At 39.7% G+C, this 21,320-nt stretch overlaps 1 protein-coding gene across 13 annotated transcripts in view; it reads left to right on the top strand.

Annotated features, from left to right (window-relative positions):
- Positions 1–21,320, top strand: part of SGMS1 (sphingomyelin synthase 1) — a 331,989-nt gene that overhangs the window by 176,748 nt on the left and 133,921 nt on the right. For 2 of the 13 annotated variants that reach the window (XM_061162093.1, XM_061162090.1), the window contains one exon: positions 3,452–3,510. The exons of the other annotated variants lie outside the window; for them this stretch is intronic. The gene's annotated coding sequence lies outside the window, so the exon portion shown is untranslated. The remainder of the gene's footprint in view (positions 1–3,451; positions 3,511–21,320) is intronic. 13 annotated transcript variants of the gene reach the window in all.

Below are 21,320 nucleotides of genomic sequence, written 5' to 3'. Positions count from 1 at the left end.
AGAAAAAAGAAAAAAAGGAAAAAGAAATTGAAAAAAATAAAAAAAAGAGAAAAAAGTAAAATTATATCTAGGAGTTTCTCTGGAGCTGTTGCGGTCAGTGTGGGTTCGGCTCAGTTTCAGATAGCTCCTCGTTCCCGCTTACGCTTCTCGATATCTACAGGCTCCTCCGGTGTAGACAATGTTTCCTAGAGGGATTTTAATCTGTTGCACCAGTCCCTTCTGAAGCGGTTCCCTTTGTTTATTTGGCTTCTGTTTGCCGGTCTCTTCAGAGCCTCATTTCCGCCCTGACACAGGCGGGCGGAGGTGGACTCTTATTCAGGTAGCTAGTTCCGTCGCTCCGCGGGGAGGGGCTGGCGTTGCGGGGAGAGGCTGGCGCTGTGGGGACGGGCTTGCGCCGCGGGGACGGGCTGGGGCTGCCAGGAGGGGCTGACGCTGCTCTCTCCTTCTGCGCTGCTCAGGCTCCCGGCTGTTCTATATGGAGCGCGCCCCGCGCTGCGCGAGGTTCCAGCCCTCGGGTGTTCCACAAAAGCACGGAAGGAAAAGCTGCACCCGCTCTCAGTGCCTTCCCCGTCAGAGCGGTCCAGGCAGCCAGGGGCTTGATGGGCGCACTCTCCCCAGGTGTGGCGCGCCCCCTCCCTTCCGCGGACCCAGTCTCAGTTTCCGCTGGCGCCAGTCGGGTGCGCGCGCCTTCTGCCCTCCGCGTCCCCAGCCCCAGTCCCCGCCCGCGCCGGTCGGGTGCCTGCGCCCTGTGTCTCGCCGCGACCTTCCCCTCCCCCCTGCCTCCTGCCTCTGGCGGGGCTGGGCCGGTCCGCAGCCTGCGAGCTCCTCTCTGGACCCTCTCGGTCTCTTTGTTCTGCGAACGGCCGGCAGTGTGTTCGGGCCGGTTAATTTACTCTCTCTCTTTTGGTCTCCCACAGTTCAAGTTGGCAACTCACAGAAGCTCCCTCCGATTGTCCTCAGGGCACTCAGGCCCGGACCCTACCCCAAGCAATGCCGCCTAAGAGCTCCCGGGACGGATCTCCGTCCTTAGCTCTTTTGTCTCACTTTTTATCTTTTATATTTTGTCCTACCTCCTTTCGAAGACAATGGGCTGCTTTTCTGGGCGCCTGATGACCTCAGCTAGCGATCAGAAGTTGTTTTGTGAAGTTTGCTCTGCGTTCAGTTATTCTTTTGATGAATTTGTAGGAGAGAAAGTGGTCTCCCCGTCCTACTCCTCCGCCATCTTGGCTCCTCCCCCTAGTCTCAAGGAGAAATTCTTAATGTTATGGTTTAAATGTACAACATGTAGATCTGTGGAATCAGTTTAATTTGATAATTCAGCTGACTTATTACTCTTTGACCACAAAATAGGGAGATAGCAAGAAACGTTGCCATCTGATAGAAATATGTAATATGTACATGTGCCATTTACTAATCCATATGAATCACACACTGTTGTGAACTTTAATGCCTTTGTTTTGAGACGCCCATATTAGATTAATTTTGCAGAGGCGGACCTGCCATTGGGGTTACTGATCTAACGTACCTAGCCTTCCTTGGTCCATTCGTCAGTCTGCGCTGCTATATCAGAACAGTTTCCTGGAAACAGCCATATTTTGGTATGACTTAAACTAATGAATACTTTTTTTGAGCATATAGTATCAGTTCAGTTCAGTTGCTCAGTCGAGTCTGACTCTTTGTGACCCCATGGGCTGCAGCACACCAGGCCTCACTGTCCATCACCGACTCCCGGAGTTTACTCACACTCATGTCGATTGAGTTGGTGATGCCATCCAACCATCTCATCTTCTGTCATCCCCTTCTCCCCCTGCCTTCAATCTTTCCCAGTATCAGGATCTTTTCAAATGAGTCAGCCCTTTGCATCAGGTGGCCAAAGTACTGGAGTTTCAGCTTCAGCATCAGTCCTTACAATGAACATTCAGGACTGATTTCCTTTAGGATGTACTGGTTGGATCTCCTTGCAGTCCAAGGGACTCTTAGGAGTTTTCTCCAACACCACAGTTCAAAAGCATCAATTCTTTGGCGCTCAGCTTTCTTTATAATCCAACTGTCACATCCATACATGACTACTGGAAAAACCATAGCCTTGACTATATGGACCTTTGTTGGCAAAGTAATGTCTCCACTTTTTAATATGCTGTCTAGGTTGGTTATAACTTTCCTGCCATGGAGTAAGCGTCTTTTAATTTCATGGCTGCAGTCACCATCTGCAGTGATTTTGGACCCCCCAAAAATAAAGTGAGCCATTGTTTCCACTATTTCTCCATCTGTCTGCCATGAAGTGATGGGACTGGGTTCCATGATCTTTGTTTTCTGAATGTTGAGTTTTAAGACAACTTTTTCACTCTCCTCTTTCACTTTCATCAAGAGTCTCTTTAGTTCTTCTTCACTTTCTGCCATAAGGGTGGTGTCATCTGCATATCTGAGGTTATTGATTTCTTCCAGCAATCTTGATTCCAGCTTGTGTTTCATCCAGCCCAGCATTTCTCATGATGTATTCTGCATATAAGTTAAATAAGCAGGGTGACAATATACAGCCTTGAGGTACTCCTTTTCCTATTTGGAACCAGTCTGTTGTTCCATGTCCAGTTCTAACTGTTGCTTCCTGAGCTGCATACAGGTTTCTCAAGAGGCAGGTCAGGTGGTCTGGTATTCCCATCTCTTTCAGAATTTTCCACAGTATGTAGTATGGTGCTAAGCAAATGTTAAATGGAATCAATGTTGATTTAAATTGGAAGAAAGCTCAAGTTATGATGACTAGGGTAGGGATAACGATTGCCTGGAACATTTATGTATTTTGAGGTTATGAAAATTAGTAGTGTGTTTTAAATATTTGCTGTGGAAGGAATAGAAACATAACCTGGTAAGCATGCCAGCTGGATTAATAGCATGATTTTTCAGCTGTACATTTAGATAAGACCACATTATGATTAGAAATTTTAAGATTAATATTTGAGGGGCTTAGGAATGTTTATTTATTATGATTTTTGAGTAGCTGTGTTTGGAAGTTTTAATTTTGTAAAATGTGTTAGCTTAACAGATCTTCATATTTAGTTCTGAAAAAATGGCTGTTTGTTTATTTTAAAAATATTGCAGTGTTTACTTTGAATTGGCATTGGTGGAAATAGTTTCTAAAGAGGAAACTGGTTTGCATCCCATGTTGCAAATATTTTCAGACTTTCAAAGTAGTCAACCCAAAGAATCACTGTTTATTATTTTTGCTTAAATTTTGAGAACCTAGAATTTTCCTAGTGTTTTCTTTTTCTCATCACAATTATATTTTTCAGCAGAGTACATTTCTGAAAGTTATACCATTGATATTTTAAATAAATTGAATACATTTAAATTGACAAGGAAAGTTCACTAATTTTAGATGAATTCTTAAGAAATCTTTTAATAAAATGAAGAAAGCTTTCTTGATGTGAATAGGTTTTTTCTCTTTTTTATGCAGAGGTTTTTAATCTTGGAGCACTATTCTGAAATCTTTTTTAATATCACATTCGAAGATAAGTGAGTATATTTTTTGACTGCATATATTTATTGCTACCTGTGTTAATTTGGGAAAGAAACCATAATAGAAATGAAACAAAGATTATATAAGAAATAGCTCATTTCTAGAATTTTTTTTCTTTCTAAATATTTGATGGGAAAATGTTAATTATTAACACAGTCACTTTCAAACTTCCACACAGTCAGAAAAGCAACTGTTAAGACAAGCCTTTAAAGATATGCTTACTGTTCTAACATTCTCATGTTCCCTCCAAGAGGGGCAGCTGATGACTGGGCATAACTGTCATTCCCACTGGGGCACCTAAATTTGGGGTACTAGCTGTGATTTGAGTCCATATGTGTTATTTTTCTTCTTTTTGGTCAGAATGAAGAAAAATATTTTTAAAACCTCTTTTTGGATAAAACATTTGTTAATGTAGGTTCTGTTTATGGCACTGTGAATTTGATATTAATTATGATGAAGTAACCCTGACACCCATTTTTAGAGTCGTGACCAGATTGATTTACTGTGGGGTTTTCTGGTCAGTTTCAGTGAATTTCAGCAGCAATAAGAACCTAGTTTCTATTCTAGTGTCCTCTCCCTCTTGGAACCACTTTGTGAAGATGACTGAGAAGTTAGGGTAGAGCCTGAAAGTTTGGCAAGTAGGCTAAGTAGGCTAATCATTTTCCCCTGTATGGGCCTTTCCTTCTTTTTTCTGTAAGAAAAGAATTATGTCTATAAAGAGTATAAGATTTTACTGAATTGATTCAGGTGACATTCAAAGGAAACATTCTTGTTCCAAATATGATTGTTTGTGTATTTTGGGTGAATTTTGAGAGCTACTATTAGAGGTGAACAAATGTTTGGTAATTACCTAGTTCTCTGACCTGCTGGGAGTGCTATCCAGCAGTAGTTCTTGTCTCCTCTTATTTACAGCCTCTGTTTGGTAGTGCTACTTTTTCCACTTTTATGGTTTCTTCTTCACCGTGCTGGTTTGCATGTGGTTCTCCTGGCCTTTCCACCTCATCACTTCCACCTTCAACTCCCAAAGCTACTTGGACTCACATCTCTGTTCATCCACTCAAACTGCACATTGAGCACCTGCTCCCCAGTAGACAGTGTTCTAGGTACTGGGATCCAGCACTGAAGCAGACAAAGGCCATCTTCTCATTGCATGAGGGCAGGGAAAACAGACAAAGAGCAGACAAATGTGTCAGGTAATGGCAAGTTTTAGGAAGAATAATAAAACTGGGAAAGGTTATGAAGTGGCGGTGGGAATGGCATCTTCCATGTGGAGTGTTTGAGTGCTGATCCAGGAAACAAACCTCAGTCAAGGCGATCTGAGGGGATTGGGCTTCTGGCAGAAGAAACTGTAATTGCAAAGACCATGAGGAGAGTGTAAGCATGTAGACCAAGGGGCCGGGGTGGCTATAGTGCATTGTGCAAGGGGAGAGCTTTAAGAGTTTGGAGAGGTGGTCCTGGCCCAGCTCTCACCTCTGTAGGCTCTGATGAAGAGTCTAACTTTTGCTCTGAGTGAGGTGAGAAGTTACCTGCAGTCTTAAGCAGAGCAGTGACTTATGATCTGACTCATACATTAAGCCCCTCTGGTTGCTGTGTGAAGATTATGCCTAGGGGACATAAGAAGATGCTTGCAGACCAGGTAGGCTGTTGCCAAAGCCTAGGCCAAGATGTGTAACTTTGGACCAGGGTGGAAGGAGTAGTGGAGAGATAAGAAGTGGTGAGATTGCAGATATATTCCTGAAGGAAGCTCATCAAATTTGGATATGGGGTTAGATGTGGATTTGAAACAAACAGAGGCATCCTGGGTTTCTCCCAAGATTTTGACCTGAGTTGTTGGTAAGTTAAAGTTATTATTTACTGAGATGGGAGAAAAGTGCAGGAGGAAATGTTGGAGTAGGGCAAGTGGGGAGTAAAGATTTTATTAGTTAAAATAGTTACCTGTTAGACATCTGAGTGAGAATATTGCATAGGCCGTTGGCTATTTGAACCTAGAGTTTAAAGAATGCAGCCCAGAGGTTATCTTTTTAATTGAGAGCTGTCCTAGAAGAGATGGTATTTAAAAACCATGGGCTTGGATGAGAGCATCTAAAGTAGTTCTCAAAGCATAATAGGGATCTGTGGGTTCCTTGGACCTTTATAAGGAGGTCTGCAGAGTTAAAACTTTTTATAATAATACTGAATGTGCCATTCAGTAGTGTTTTCCAGAAGCATGTGTGACATTGTTGCAGATTGAATGCTGACACAGATGTGGGAATCTGCTTTTTTCTATTAAGCTAGGTGTGAGGAATATGTTTTAAAAATTAAACTGCTATTCTTCTTACTAATGTATATATTTTTATTTTGGAAAATGTATTTCTATTGAAGTATGTTATTTATGTTGATTTGTAATGGGTTTATAGTTGCTTTTAGATGCATTAATATTTAAAAATTTTCTCAGTTTTCTAATGCAGTAATTATCTATAGGTATCATGCTCATACACAAAAAATTTTTTGAGTTTCTTATTAATTTTTAAAGTGTAAAGGAGTCCTGAGACCAACATGTTTGAGAACTGCTGACCTAGAGAGCTAATGATAATAAGGAAGAGATCTGAGAATTGAAGGAACTTCTGGGCAGAACTCACAGAGATAAGAACGAGCGCACAAAGGACAGTGAGAAGAAACTGCTGGAAGGAAGGCGGACAGTGGAAAGAGTGTATGGTGTTCTGGGGACCAAGTAAAGAAAGCATTTCAAATGCAAGCAAGAGGACAGCTATGTAGCCTGCTGCAGATAGGTCATATTAAATGAGAACTGAGAATCAACCATTGGCTTTGACAATGTTGGAGGTCACTGCTGATTTTGAAATGGGTAGAGGGAACAAAAGTTGGCTCAGGAGAGAACAGAGGGGAAGGGATTTGTATCACAATTAGTGTCCTGAGGGTGAGAACTGACTCAGCCCATTGCTTCATTTTGAGGCATAGTCTGACCAGCCTTCAGATTTAACTCCTAGAAGCACCCACTGAAGGCAAACCAGCAGTGAGGTTGGAACGGAGGATGTGGGCAAGTGGTACAAGTTATCTAATCCCCTTTGCTGTGGAGATCATTTCCTTTAAAATGTATTGGGGTTCTTTTTTTCTTGGGTTAGAAAAAGGTTTGTCCTTCAAAAAGAATAACTGAATTTACTATGTTTACTTCTTGTATATTATTGATCATTATTAAATATTATGGTTTTAGAGGGAAAAAAAGTGATATATTTTCCCCCAGTGGGGAAATTTAAATTACTAATTTAAATTTAATTGCCAATTAAATTGGTAGTTGTAAATTACCAACTTATATTCTATTTATTTACTTACACGTTGCAGTAATTTATCTTCCCCCTGACCGAGAACTCTTCAATAATAAGGTGGAATTTTTTCATTTTCATTTCCCTAGTGACTATCATCTTGCCTGGAATACAGTAGGAATTTAATAAATATTTTAGAATAGTAAGATATTAGAACATTTGAATTTATGTTTCATCGTTTACTTTTGACTCCTTTTTCCATTCTGCTGTTAAAAGTAAACTTTAAATTGTTAGTGGGGTAAATAGCTCAGTTGGTAAAGAATCCACCTGCAATGTGGGAGACCTGGGTTCGATCCCTGGGTTAGGAAGATCCCCTGGAGAAGGGAAAGGCTACCCACCCCAGTATTCTGGCCTGGAGAATTCCATGGACTGTATAGTCCATGGGGTTGCAAAGAGTTGGACACAACTGAGCGACTTGTACTTTGACTTTTCACTTTCAAAGGGAAGATTGTTTTAATTCCACTAAGTTGGAGCAAATATCAAAAAGAGAATTTTGATAGGAATCAGATAATGGTTCTTTTTCCTTGCTTTGTTTGGGTGTATATTAAAAAAAACAAAAAACAAAAAACAGCGTGACTAAATATACACCTTCTGTTTTTGAGGCTTTAGAAGTTGTCCCCAAAGATAATAAGAGAGATAGCTTTGACCTGTGAGAGACCATATCTCCTTCAGAACTAATTCAAAGGAAATTGTTTGTGAACTTTTTTAAAATTTGGATATAATTTTGCATACTACACAATGTACAAATTTTGTCGTCTCTCTCAATGTATAGAACATTTCCGTCACCCAGAAAATTCCCTTCTGCCATTTCGAGTCAGCTGTCCCACCCCAGAAGTAAACAGTAGTGTGACTTCAATCAACAGAGCTTAGTTTTGCCTATTCCAGAACTTTGTAGAGTTATACAGAGTGTACTTGTGTGTCTGGCTGTGTTTGCTTCACTTAATGGTGTTTTTGAGAGTTCTATTTGTTATGTGTATCAATAGGTGTTTCTTTATGTTGCTGAATAGTATTCTATCATATGAAGTTATCTGTTTATTGAAGGACATTTGGGTGGTTACAATTTTTGGCTATTATAAATATAACAGGATTATACAAGTCTCTTTATGGACATATGTTTTCATTGCTTTTGGATATACACTTAGAAGTGCGTCAGAGGATAAGTATATGTTTAATTTTATAAAATATTGTAAAATATTTTCCTAAAGGGGTCGTATAATTAAACATGACCATCAGCAATGTATGAAAATCTCCAATATGATCCAAGTCTTTGCCAGCACTTGCTATTATTGTCAGTCTTTTCAATATTAACACTATAGTGGGTGTAATGTGATATCTTGTGGCTTCCTGATTTCCTTTATGATAATGATGTTGAAAAACTTTGCTTGTACTTATTGGCTATTCCTGTGTCTTCTTTGATGAAGTATCTAGTAAAGTTGTTTTCTATTTTAAAAACTGGGTTTCATGACTTTTATTCTTGACTTTTTATGCTTTTCAATTCTTTTAGTATTGATAATTCTTAATGTATTCTAGGTACAAGTTTTTTGTCAGATATATGTACTGTAAAGATGTTTCAGATGTGGTTGCTTCTTCATTTTCTTGATTCTTTCAAAAAGGAGCAGTTTTAATTTTGATGCAGTCCAATATATCAGTGTTTTCTCCTACCCATAGTGCTTTGCCTAATAAAGCAGAAAAATATCTATTTCTGCTTTATTGACTATACCAAAACCTTTGACTGCATGGATCACAATAAACTGTGGAAAATTCTGAAAGAGATGGGAATGCCAGACCACCTGACCTGCCTCTTGAGAAACCTGTATGCAGCTCAGGAAGCAACAGTTAGAACTAAACATGGAACAACAGACTGGTTCCAAATAGGAAAAGGAGTACGTCAAGGCTGTATATTGTCATCCTGCTTATTTAACTTGTATGCAGAGTACATCATGAGAAACACTGGGCTGGAAGAAGCACAAGCTGGAATCAAGATTGCCAGGAGAAATATCAATAACCTCAGATACGCAGATGACACCACCCTTATGGCACAAAGTGAAGAAGAACTAAAGAGCCTCTTGATGAAAGTGAAAGAGGAGAGTGAAAAAGTTGACTTAAAGCTCAACATTCAGAAAACTAAGATCATGGCATCTGGTCCCATCACGTCATGGGAAATAGATGGGGAGACAGTGGAAACAGTGTCAGACTTTATTTTTTTGGGCTCCAGAATCACTGCAGATGGTGATTTCAGCCATGAAATTAAAAGACACTTACTCCTTGGCAGGAAAGTTATGACCAACCTAGATAGCATATTAAAAAGCAGAGACATTACTTTGTCAACAAAGGTCCATATGGTCAAGACTGTGGTTTTTCCAGTTGTCATGTATGGATGTGAGAGTTGGACTATAAAGAAAGCTGAGCACCGAAGAATTGATGCTTTTGAATTATGGTGTTGGAGAAGATTCTTGAGAGTCCCTTGGATTGCAAGGAGATCCAACCAGTCCATCCTAAAGGAGATCAGTCCTGGGTGTTCACTGGAAGGACTGATATTGAAGGTGAAACCCCAATACTTTGGCCATCTGATGCGAAGAGCTGATTCATTTGAAAAGACCCTGATGCTGGGAAAGATTGAGGGCAGGAGGAGAAGGGGATGAAAGAGGATGAGATGGTTGGATGGCATCGCCGACTCAATGGGCATAGGTTTGGGTGGACTCCGGGAGTTGGTGATGGACAGGGAGGCCTGGCGGCTGTGGTTCATGGAGTTGCAAAGAGTCAGACACGACTGAGTGAGTGAACTGAATTGAACTGATAGTGCTTTGCCTACTTAATGGTCACAAAGACATTCTCCTGTTTTCCTGCTTCATAGTTTTAGCTTTAGTTAGTTGTGGCTCAGTGGGTAAAGAATCTGCCTATAATGTGGGAGACCTGCGTTTGATCCCTGGGTTGGGAAGATCCCCTGGAGAAGGAAAAGGCTACCCACTCCAGTATTCTGGCCTTGAGAATTCCACGGACTGTATAGTCCATGGGGTCACAAAGAGTCGGACATAACTGACCGACTTTTACTTCACTTCATTTCAGTTCTATGTGAGATGTTGATGTCAAGATTCATTCTTCTTTCCATATGGATATCTATTTGTTCCTGTCTAATTTGTTGAAAAGACCATCCTTAAATCCACTAATTATTTTGGCCTCCTGGTTAAAAAAAAAAAAAAAAAGAAACAGTTGACCATCTATGCATTCCTCTATTCTGACTTCTATTCTCCTGCATTGTTCTATTCATCTGTCCTTATACCTTACAGTATTCTGTTAAGGATTTTTGCATATATGTTTTCTGGGTGATAGAGGCCTACAGTTTTCTTTTACTTTCTTTGCCTGGTTTTTGTATTGCGGTTGTATTGATATATCCACCTGTTTATCTATCTGTGTCTTTGCATTTAAGGCATATCTGTTGCATTTAAAACACATCTATCTTTGCATTTAAAAACCAGTGTTATTAATAGTTGGGGATTATTTTTGATGTATTCTGGCAATCTGCCTTTTAATTGAAATGTTCAGTCTATTTACTGTAATTATTGATATGGCTAGTTTTATATATATCATTTTGTTGCTTCCTATTTGTCCCATCTTTTAAACTTTTTCTTAAATCCTGTAATTCCTTTTCTCCCTTCTTGTTGTTTGGGCTTTCCTGATGACTCAGATGGTAAAGAATCTGCCTGCAATGTGGGAGACCTCGGTTTGATCCCTGGGTTGGGAAGATCCCCTGGAAGAAGGCATGGCAACCAATTCCAGTATTCTTGCCTGGAGAATCCCAATGGACAGAGGAACTTGGTGGGCTACAGTCCATGGGGTCGCAAAGAGTCTGAGTGAATAAGCACAGCACAGCCTTCTTGTTATTTAGTTGAATATATTTTAGTATTACATTTTAATTTCTCAGATTTTCAGCTACACCACTTTGCATAATTTTTGTAGTTTCTCTGCAGATTATGATATTTATCCTTAATAAAAAGTCTTTGTTGAATTAATATTTTACTACTTTCTATAAAAATGTAAGAAACCTACAACATATGGTTTCATTTGCCCCTCCCCATCCATTGCACTATAGTCTTCATACATGTTACATCTGTATTTGTTACAAACTGTATAATACAGTATTATACTTTTAATATAATATGCTAAGTATATATAAAATACTTCTATACATAAACTACATTTATATTTAATATAGTATAGAGCATGAGATGGCTGGATGGCATCGCCGACTCTACGGGCATGAGTTTGAGCAAACTCTGGGAGTTTGTGATGGACAGGGAGGCCTGGCATGCTGCGATTCATGGGGTCGCAAAGAGTTGGACACGACTGAGTGACTGAACTAACTAACTAATAGGTATATCTTAAGGAAATTATGAGAAGTAGTCTTTCATGTTTACCTATAAATTCACTATTTCCAAGGTTCTTCATTTCTTTCTGTCGCTTAAAATTTACATCTGGTATCACTTCTCTTTAGCTTGAAGAGCTTTCTTTAGTATTTCTTGCAATCAGACAGTTTCTCTCAATTTTTATTTATAGGGAGGTTTTAAATTTTTCCTTTATTTTTGAAAGATAATTTGGTTGTCAGTAGAATCTAGGTTGACCATTTTTTCTCTGCTTTTCTTTCAGTGATTTGAAGATGTTGTTTTTTTGTGTTTTGGTCTCCTCTTTCTGTTGATCTGTCTGCCTTCATTCTGATTATTGTGCTCACTGTGTAAAATGTTCTTTTTTGTTTTTTTTGCTGCTTCTAAGATTTTGTTGTTGTTACCTTTGGTTTTCATGACTATGTGAGGTTTTCTTGTGGCTAAGATTTCTCCTTTGGTATTGTCCTGGTTTTGCTCCATTTTGAAAACTTCTGGTCTGTGTTTCTTTACACATTTTTTTCTGCCCCATTCTCTCTACTCTTCTTTAATGTTTACATGTTTCGACCACTTGATGCTGCCCTGCAGATGATCGAAGTTCTTTTAAAAACATAGTTTTTTCCTCTGTACCTCAGTCTGGATTCTTTTTTTGAAGATTTTTTTTTTATATGGACCATTTTTAAAGTCTTTATTGAGTTTGTTACAATATTGCTTCTGTTTTATGTTTTGGTTTTTTGGCTACAAGACATGTGGAATCTTAGTTCCCTGACTGAACCCTCACCCCCTGCACTGGAAGGCAAAGTCTCAACCACTGGACCACCAGGGAAGTCCCAGCCTGAATTCTTTATACTGATACACCTTAAATTTCACCAGGCCTTTTTCTCTATTATGTCCAACCTGCTATTAATCTAATTCAGTATGTTGTAGTTTTAAGTTCTAGAACTTCTTTTTTTATTTTTACTTTTTGCAGTTTCTGTATGTCTCCTGACATTTCCTATTTCTTTACCCAGTAAATCTATCTTTCTCTGTAAATTCTTTCAATAAGTTTTGCACTGTTAGAGTCTGTCTTCCGATTCCATTTTCTGGATTATTTGTAGGTCTGTTTCTGTGCACTGATTTATCTTTAATTATGGGGTTGCATTTTCCATTTGCCTCAAATATCTATTAATTTTTCATTGTATGCTAGACATTGTAGATGCTACATTGTAATGACTGGGGATTCTGTTGTGTTCCCTAGAGAAGAGTTGAGTTTTGTTCAAAAAGTAGTTAAGTTGGGAATCATCTTGAATGTTATACAGGCTCCTTTTTATGCTATTTCCATTTTGCCTATATTTCCCAGGAAATATCCTATAGTCAGGATGTTCTTTTTTCTTAATCCATGATGCTTTTTTGGCATCACAGAAAAGTCTGAGGCCTTTACCAAGCCCCTGAAACCTGGTACAACTTGAGCTTCAAACTCCTCTGAGGGGGCAGGTGTTGGAATTTGTCAGCTTTCTGAAAACTTTTCAAGGGTTGTTTTTTTCCTCTCTGGGATTCTGGAAGTCTTATAGTTCTGGGTGTAGCCAATAAGTGTAGAATTCATTTGCAAATTTGGGGCTCTGTCCTCCATGACTTCCTCATTTGGTGGGATTTTTCTTCTGTTTTTAGCTACCTTGACTGACCTATATTCTGACCAGCAAGGCTGTGGTTTGCTGCTTGAGTTCCATCTGCTGCAACATAAACCTCTTGGTTGTGCCCTAACAGAATAAGTGGTACAAATGTAAATTACTACTCAGTGTGGCTCCCTTATTTAAGGGCTGGAGATTATGAACTTTTCTCCTGCTTTTGGTTATTTTTCAGTGCCTTCAAATTGCCTTTTACATTCGTTTATAATTGTTATTGGTTGGAGGGCAGTTCTGCTACCATAAAGCCAGTCTCTTAAATAATTTGTTTTGCGTGGTTTATTTCAGTCATTTGTAAAGAGGTGTTGAATCTCATTTTCATCTGGAGTTTAAAAATACCTTTAAGTCATGCGTAATGGATTAAACTTTTGTTATTGGCCAATAGAACATTGTTTAGACACAAGACAATATTTTTGAAATGATTAGTATTTATGAAAGGAAATGTAACCTATTAAAGCATACTCTAAGATGGGAAATTTGATAATCTCTCTGATTTAGTCATAGGCTGGTGTTAGATAACCACAAGAATTCTAATGAAAGATACTTATTATATGTATTTGAAGACTCCAGTGTAAGCAATGGAAGTAAATTTCAAGTAAGTACTTCAGCATTTCCAATGTCTGACTGCCAATTTCTGACCTATATAAATAACCTTTAAGAAAGAAGATCTCACTTTTAAAGTTTTTTATCTGCTCCTATTGCATTTTGGTCACTAAAATTGGCTAGGTAAGTTAGTGCAGTTCTCAGAGTCCAAGACCAGAAAGAAATTAGGCCAACTTAAAATATATCATGCTCCAGGAAAAGTAAGGATGTAGTTAGAAACTGAAATTAACACCCTCAGCATTGGTACTATTTCCCTTTTGTCTGCTGATGCTCGCCATGGTAAGATATATCATCATTATGGTACTGGTTGGAATGGGTGAACATTTAAGGAGGTCAGAAACTTTTTTTTAAATTCTGTCTGCAAAGCTGTGTTAAGTAATACAGCATTGTCCTGTTTCACATTTTCATTATGTATATTGTTTCTTTCAAACAACTTTGAAGTATCAGCTAATCAGCAAGGATTTTTATTTTAAATGACTTAAAAAAAACTCTTTTAAAAATGTGTGATCACTGTATAGAAAGAAGAAAATACTGATAAATAAAAGGGGAAAAAATTAAATTAACCCAAATTCCTCTACCAGGTACAACTACTTTGGGGAGGGCATACATCCTTTTAGTTATTTTCCTGCTTTGGACTACACTCTTAAGTATTTTATAACCCATTTTTCACACCCAAGTAGTTCAAGCAGTTCTATAGGCATGTGTATGTATTTAAATATAAAGGAACTGTGCAGATATTTCTTTTAAATCTATCCTGCTAAATATCTTTGAATATGCTAGGGCCTAGGCTAGTAAAAATTTTATCATTAACCAAAACCACGTTTGCTTCCACCTCCCCACCCCTCAAACTTCTAAGAATCAGTAGCCTGCTCTGATTCTGTTTAAACATAGGGGCAGTTTGCTTCCTGGCACCTAGTCATAACTTCCCTCTTCCACTTTATCGTATCATACGTTGCTGAGGCTGGGAAAGACCCAGAGTTGACCTGTGAAGTCGTGCATTGCTGATCATCACCAGCTGTATACTTAGGCACTGGGTGCAGGGTGTCAGTTTGAAACATTCAAGCCTTCTGTTGAATCAAGGTCTCATTTCCAGCTTTGTACCCAGGTGTTGAGCAAGGCAGGTTTCCGGACCTTGTAGTCTAGAATGGAAGTAGACATTAAGCTAGGAAGGAATTATAGGAGAGTCATGAAGTCCAGTGTCACTGAAGTGTATGGCCAGTGTCTTGACCTCCCTGGCATGTTTTTCTGGAGAAAAGGGTGTTTAAATAGACACCTAAATGAGGAACAAGAAATAGGTAGGGAAATGGGACAGGGAAAGTCAGGGACAGTTTTCCAGGTGAAGGAACTGTCAGAGACATAAGCTAGGATTCATTCAGTTGCTTCTCTTGCCTCTCAGTTTTCTTTTGTATTTATTTTTGAAACATTGGGATGATTTTTCCTATAATCATCCATGTAAGATATAGGATAAGCCTGGACCTAACAGATCTGTGAATCATAATCAACACAGTATTTTACAGATTGGTTCTTTGCTTGTGAATAACTTCGGATAAGCTGTTACTGAACAAAGGCATCACTCAGTCACCTAATCAGAAGGCCATGCTAAGCCCCCAGCAGACTCGGTACTTATGGGAATGGTAGCACTCAGAGTACCTGCTACCAGCAGAATGATTATGTTGTTCCTAGATTTTTTTCTGTCGGCTGCAGCATCTTTCTTTTTGCTTCTTGAGTATGTCATAGGCTTCCTGTTGAGGCCAAGTGACTGTCCAGCCCAGGCGTTAGCAGACTAAAGCTGAACAGCCACATTTGGCCGGAGACTAGTTTTTGTCAATAGAGTTTTATTGGCATACAGCTATGTTCATTCATTTTCATGTTACCCATGGCTGCTTTTGGACTGTAATGGCAGAGCTGAATAGTTTCAAAAGATATCCTATGCCATGCAAAACCAAAAATATTGACTATTTGGTCCTTTATGGGAAATGCTCAAGTTATCTGCATTAAAATCTATAACACCCCCCTCCCAATCAATATTACTGAATGAAAGCCTTTTTAAATGTATGTTTAAAATCAGACATATTGCTTTTTGAGATTAAAGGAAAGATCAGATGATAACTCTAAAAACTAGAGACATTTTTATTCCTGGATGACAGAATTATGGGTAGTATTTTTGTCACTGTACTTTCTATGGTAGAAATTGATGCAATTGATAAAAATACAGACTTGGCCAGGCTGAAGATAACATATACTATTGAAATGTATAACCTGTTTTGTGAAAATAATGTGACTACCAAAGCTAAGGAATTTTCCATTATCTTGGATTAGGATACAACAGTAGAGAAGGTTACCTATGTGGTTTTGTCTGGAAAGGAGATGGTGGTTTGAGGTCCAACACAGAGAAGAAAGTGGAGGAATAGCCTTGTCTTTTAGACACCACGTGATAGTGAGTTCAAAGAGCGGGTTCACTAATGACCTGCTCTGCAGATGCTTTGTTGAACTGTGTAGTTTATGTACTTATATCTCTTTGAGGAGGGTTTTGTTTTACTTATTTTGTGAAAGAAATATTTATCTTTTTCACAAAGATCTTGTCATCCATTTCTGTTTTAAAACTTATTGGTGCCAGAGCTTGAGAGGATGGAGAGTTGACTAATACCCTTGTTTCTCACCCAATTTTGAGACCAATGGCTAGACCGACCAATGGGAGGTAGACAAGCACAAGTTTATTAGTATTGAAGCTGATTAGAGGACTGTGGCTGAGTGGGTTTTCTGGTATTTCACGCTTGAGTGAGACCAATTTCCCCTCACAGTGTTGGAGGGAGCAGCCTGGACTGCCCCCTAGCCTCATCTGTGGCCAGGCCAGCACTGAAAACAGAACTCGGGAGAGTCTGGGCCATGTTGTCCAGACCCTGCCCCCAGACTCACCTTTCACACAGTTCACTTCTCACCTGGGGAGGAAGCTGGGAGGAGACTGGACTGTTGGACTAATGGAAAGTCCTCCACATGGAAACTTGATGCGGGGGAGTAGAGGTTTCTGCTAAGGCTTCAGTTAAAGATGTCTATTGAGTAGTTGTGCCTGCCTTGTCCGTAACACTATCTCAGTTTTATCTTCTGTAAAACCAGGATAACAATAGTAACATGGCTCATAGTGCTCTTGTCAAGATGAAATGAACCTGTGAAACATTTAGAAAAAGTCCCGCATGTGGTAAACAGTTTGTTTTTACCGTGAGTAATATCAGTATTTGTAATACTCTGTCAAAGCATGTAGTTAAAACAAGGGTGAAATCAGTCCCAGCGAGGGTAATACCCGTAACGTGTAAGTTTCATGTTGAGGAGAGAAAACTGCTTGCTATCCAAAAGAAAATAAGACCTATTTCTTTTTTGTTTGTTTTAAACGTGTGTTTGTTCTTGGTGCTGAGAGGAAAAGATTAGGAAGGAGAATGTGGGGGTGAAAGACCACTTTCTTTTAGGTCATGGAAAGTGTTCCCTAGTGAGAGTTCTAGAAGGATACCACCTGTGGATGTTTAACAACTTCATTTTGATAATTCCCGCTGTTGCTCTGTAGGCAGTATTATTACACAGAAAAACAAGTTGATTTTTATTTTAAATATGGAAGTTTCTGGGGGAATTAGGAGCAGGCCATTAAGTCTCCATTCCTAATAGTCTACCAAAAAAAGAAAAAAAAAACGCTGGAAATCTTGGTCTCTACAGTGATTCCTTGTTTACATGTGGCTACTTCTGCTGAAAATATTAATAAACATTATTTAGGTCCAAACAGTTTCCTTTTATACAGCACCTACTATGCCTATGCCAAAGTGTTTGTGTAATGAATATATCTGTGCAGTGAATCAATGAATTTATGAGTGGGGATTTATGAAGCAGTAGAATAAATGCACTTGCATAAGTGTTTTTTCTATGTTTTTGATTTTCCTTCATACTTAGCATTCATCAAAAAGAAAAAAAGGGCAGAGCATTCATAAGAAAAGGCAATCTATTTTAGGGGCATCTTAGTTTACTTAAAAAATTCCACACATTGCTTTGGAAAATGGATTGAACACTTAATGTGAATGTCTATTCAGTGTTATTTTTCCCTCTTGCCACAGATCTTAGTTTTTGTTTTGTTTTTTTTTTTAACTTTTTATTTTGTATTGGGGTATAGCCCATCCTAAAGGAAATCAGTCCTGAATATTCATTGGAAGGACTAATTCTGGTGCTGAAACTCCAAAACTTTGGCCACCTGATGCAAAGAATTGACTCCTTGGAGAAGACCCTGATGCTGGGAAAGATTGAAGGCAGGAGGAAAAGGGGATGACAGAGGATGAGATGTTGGATGGCATCACTGACTCAGTGAACATGAGTTTGAGCAAGCTACGGGAGTTGGTGAAGGACAGGGAAGCCTGGTGTGCTGCAGTCCATGGGCTTGCAGAGTAGGACACGACTGAGTGACTGAACTGAACTGAACTGAACTGATGGCCCATTAGCAATGTTATCATAGTCTCAGGTGAACAGCAAAGGGACTCAGCCATACATATACATGTATCCATTCTCCCCCAAACTCCACTCCCATCGAGGCCACCAGATAACATTGAGTAGAGTTCCATGTGCGGTACAGCAGGTCCTTACGGTTATCCATTTGAAATATAGCAGTGTCTACATGTCCGATCCCAAACTCCTTCACAGATCTTAGTGTTTACAAGTTGGGACTTTGTAGAGTCAGAGAAAGTTTGTCCCAATTTTCTTCCTCACGGAATATTTGATACCACTGATTTTATTATGTCTGGAGTTGAAGATAAGGTTTGGTAGTGTTAGGTTGTTCACTTGTGTTTGACTTTTTGCAACCCTATGGACTGTAGCCCGTCAGGCTCCTCTGTCCATGGACTTCTCCAAGCAAGAATACTGGAGTGGGTAGCCATTTCCTTTTCCAGAGGATCTTCCCGACCCTGAGATTGAACCTGGGGCTCCTGCATTGCAGGCCGGTTCTTTCCTGTCTGAGCCACCAAGGAAGCCCCAGAGTTTGGTAGACTTGAGCGCAAAGACGCCTGGGCAACAGAGGTCCAGGCTGTGCTGCTGGGTGACCCTGAACAAGTTTCCTCAAGTCTTTGGATCTATGTGTCATTCATTATCTGTCAACTCTGAGGCTAAGACAAAAAAACTTAATGAGGATATTCCAGCTTTCAAATGATGTGATTGTAGGATTTCCCTACCAGTTTCTGTGTGTAGCAAGATGGCCCATTTAGGTAAAAGATCTCTGGTTCAGTGAGTCGTAGCTGTTTGCTCTGCCTGAGAATTGTTACTGGAATTAATTTGTAGAAGCTGTTAGGTATTTGCTCAGCAGATTTCAAACTACATGTTTGATTTTTTCAAGAGCCTGTATTAGCATCTGGATGGAACTTTAGATGTTTGAATTTTCATTCTGTCTTCAAAAGCACTGCTACGGAAAGTAGAAAGTCTTTAATGTGTCTCTCTAAATATGTGTTCTATAAAGTGTTTAAGTCCATTACATCAGATTTAAGACACACTTTTACTAAAATTATTTATGGGTAGGGTCATAGTATAGCTCATAAGAAGGTCAAAGTCCTTTTGCTGTTTCTTTTCTTCTTTTAATTAATTAATTAAATTGAAGTATAGTTGATGTATAATGTGTTAGTTTCTGGTGTACATCAAAGTGATTCAGTTTGTATATGTGTGTGTGTATATATATGGGCTTCCCTGTAGTTCAGAGGTAAAGAATTTGCCTACCAGTGCAGGAGATGCAGGCTAGATCCCTGGGTCAGGAAGATCCCCTGGAGAAGGAAATGGCAACCCTTCCAGTATCCTTGCCAGGGAAATCCCATGGACAGAGGAGCCTGGTGGGCTACAGTCCATGGGGTTGCAAAGAATCTGGACATGACTTAGTTACTAAACAGCAACATTTTATACACACACACACACACACACACATATACATACACACACACATATATACATACACATACACATATATACATACACATACATACATATTTTCTCAGATTCTTTTCCCTTATAGTTTATTATATTGAATTCCCTATGCTATACAGTAGGATCTTGTTTATCTATTTTATTATATAGTGGTGTGCATCCGCTAATCCCACACTCTTATTTATCCCCTTCCCACACCCCTGTCCCCTTTGGTAATCATGTTTGTTTTCTATGTCTGTAAGTCTGTTTCTGTTTTGTAAATAAGTTCATTTGTATCATTTTTTAGATTCCACATATGAGTGATATCAAGTATGTCTTTTTTTGTCTGACTCACTTGACTTGGTATGATAATCTCTAGGTCCATCCGTGTTGCTACCAATGACATTTAATTGTGTCAATGTTTGGCATGTTAAATAGCCTTTGCAGGCCAGGCAGGGAACCTGACTGCCGTTTATAAAATTGTTATTTCCTTGGTAATTATAGTCTACTTTGTCTTCCGAATGATTAAAAAAAAGAATGACAGGATGTGTGTGTGGTAAGAGAGGAAACTGAGTGTCTGAGTCAGAGGTAGTTGAATAGGAGGATGTGTTGCCAGTGTGACGGCAGGATCACTCTCCCAGGCCCTGGCCCCGGACCTCCTTCCTTCCCCTCCTCTCTCAGAAGAACAAGTGGTTGCATCAGGAACCTCTGCTTCACCTCCCTTCTCTATTGGTTATGCATAGCTGCATGACAGCACCACTACCAACTTAATTGCCGAATTAGTGCATAAACTCTCTGGGAAAGTTTCTGAGTGTCAGGAGTCTGGCTGTGGTTTGTCTTGGTACTTTATAAGGCTCCAGCCAGGGTGTCAGCCAGGGCTGCTGTCTCATCTGAGGCTCGAATGTGGAAGGGCTTTCTTCTGAGATCACGTCATTGTTGGCAGAATTCAGTTTCTGGTGGGCTCTCAGACGCTTGTTCACTGTCAGCTGGAGGCTGCCTCCCGCTGGCTCTCTCTATAGGCAGTCCACCACTTGGCAGCTTGCTTCAGCTTTCCCACAGAGAATCTTGCTGCAGAATGGACGTTACTGTCTGATGTGCTATAACTACGTGCCCTGTCATTTTTGTCTTATTCTTTTGGTTACAGGCAAATCACAAGTCCCACTTGCAGTCAAGGAAGAGGATTACACAAGCATGGATAATAAGAGATGGTGGTTATGGGGATTGTTTTGGAGACTGGTCAGGAATATGACTTCTTTTTATCACTTCTCTCCTCTCTGGGCATTCTTCTACTTAACTTGGGGCACAGTTCTTCTATCTTATCCCTTCCTTCTGGGGGGAAGGAATTCTGGCAGGGGGAATTCAACACCCTGGTGGCCTTTCTTCAACTCTTTTCTTCTGTAGAAACACCAGGAAGAGGTAGCAGGAAACTCAGTCTTGGTAAGAAACTCTCATGCTTTTGGGGCTCTCCTGTAACACCTCGTATTTTGTGTGTGTGATGTGATTCCTGGCAGGTGTTTCTAAGTCATAATGCAGCTATCACAAATGACCTAAGAGGCATCTTCTCAGCTTTTATGTCTTCTATTCACTGTTGACTTTAAACAAATGTTGAAGCCCAAAGCTAGTTCACTTTCCCCTGTTAGCTGCCCATTTGTGTCATTTCCCTTGGTGCCCTCTCCTCTCCAGTCATCTTTACAGGGTTTCTTGCCTTTCTCTGGCCTGCTCCCAGCCTGTGACTTGGTCCGTCTCCAATTACTGCTCTTCCTCAATGCTGAGGAGATAGCATAGTATCGGGTTAAGAGCAAGGACCGAAGCCAGGCTTCCTGGTTTTGAATCTCAGCTTTGCCATTTATTAGCTGAGGAATCTCGAGCAAGTGGTGCGGTTTTGTTTCCAGGTGGCTGCTGTGAGCTGTTCTGATTTTCTCACTGGCCAACAAGCCTC

This window comes from Dama dama, chromosome 15, assembly GCF_033118175.1.
Source record: "Dama dama isolate Ldn47 chromosome 15, ASM3311817v1, whole genome shotgun sequence".
In the NCBI taxonomy this organism is placed as follows: Eukaryota; Metazoa; Chordata; class Mammalia; order Artiodactyla; family Cervidae; genus Dama; species Dama dama.
The sequence above is the reverse complement of the archived record's forward strand: the minus strand, read 5'-3'. Positions and strand labels throughout refer to the sequence as shown.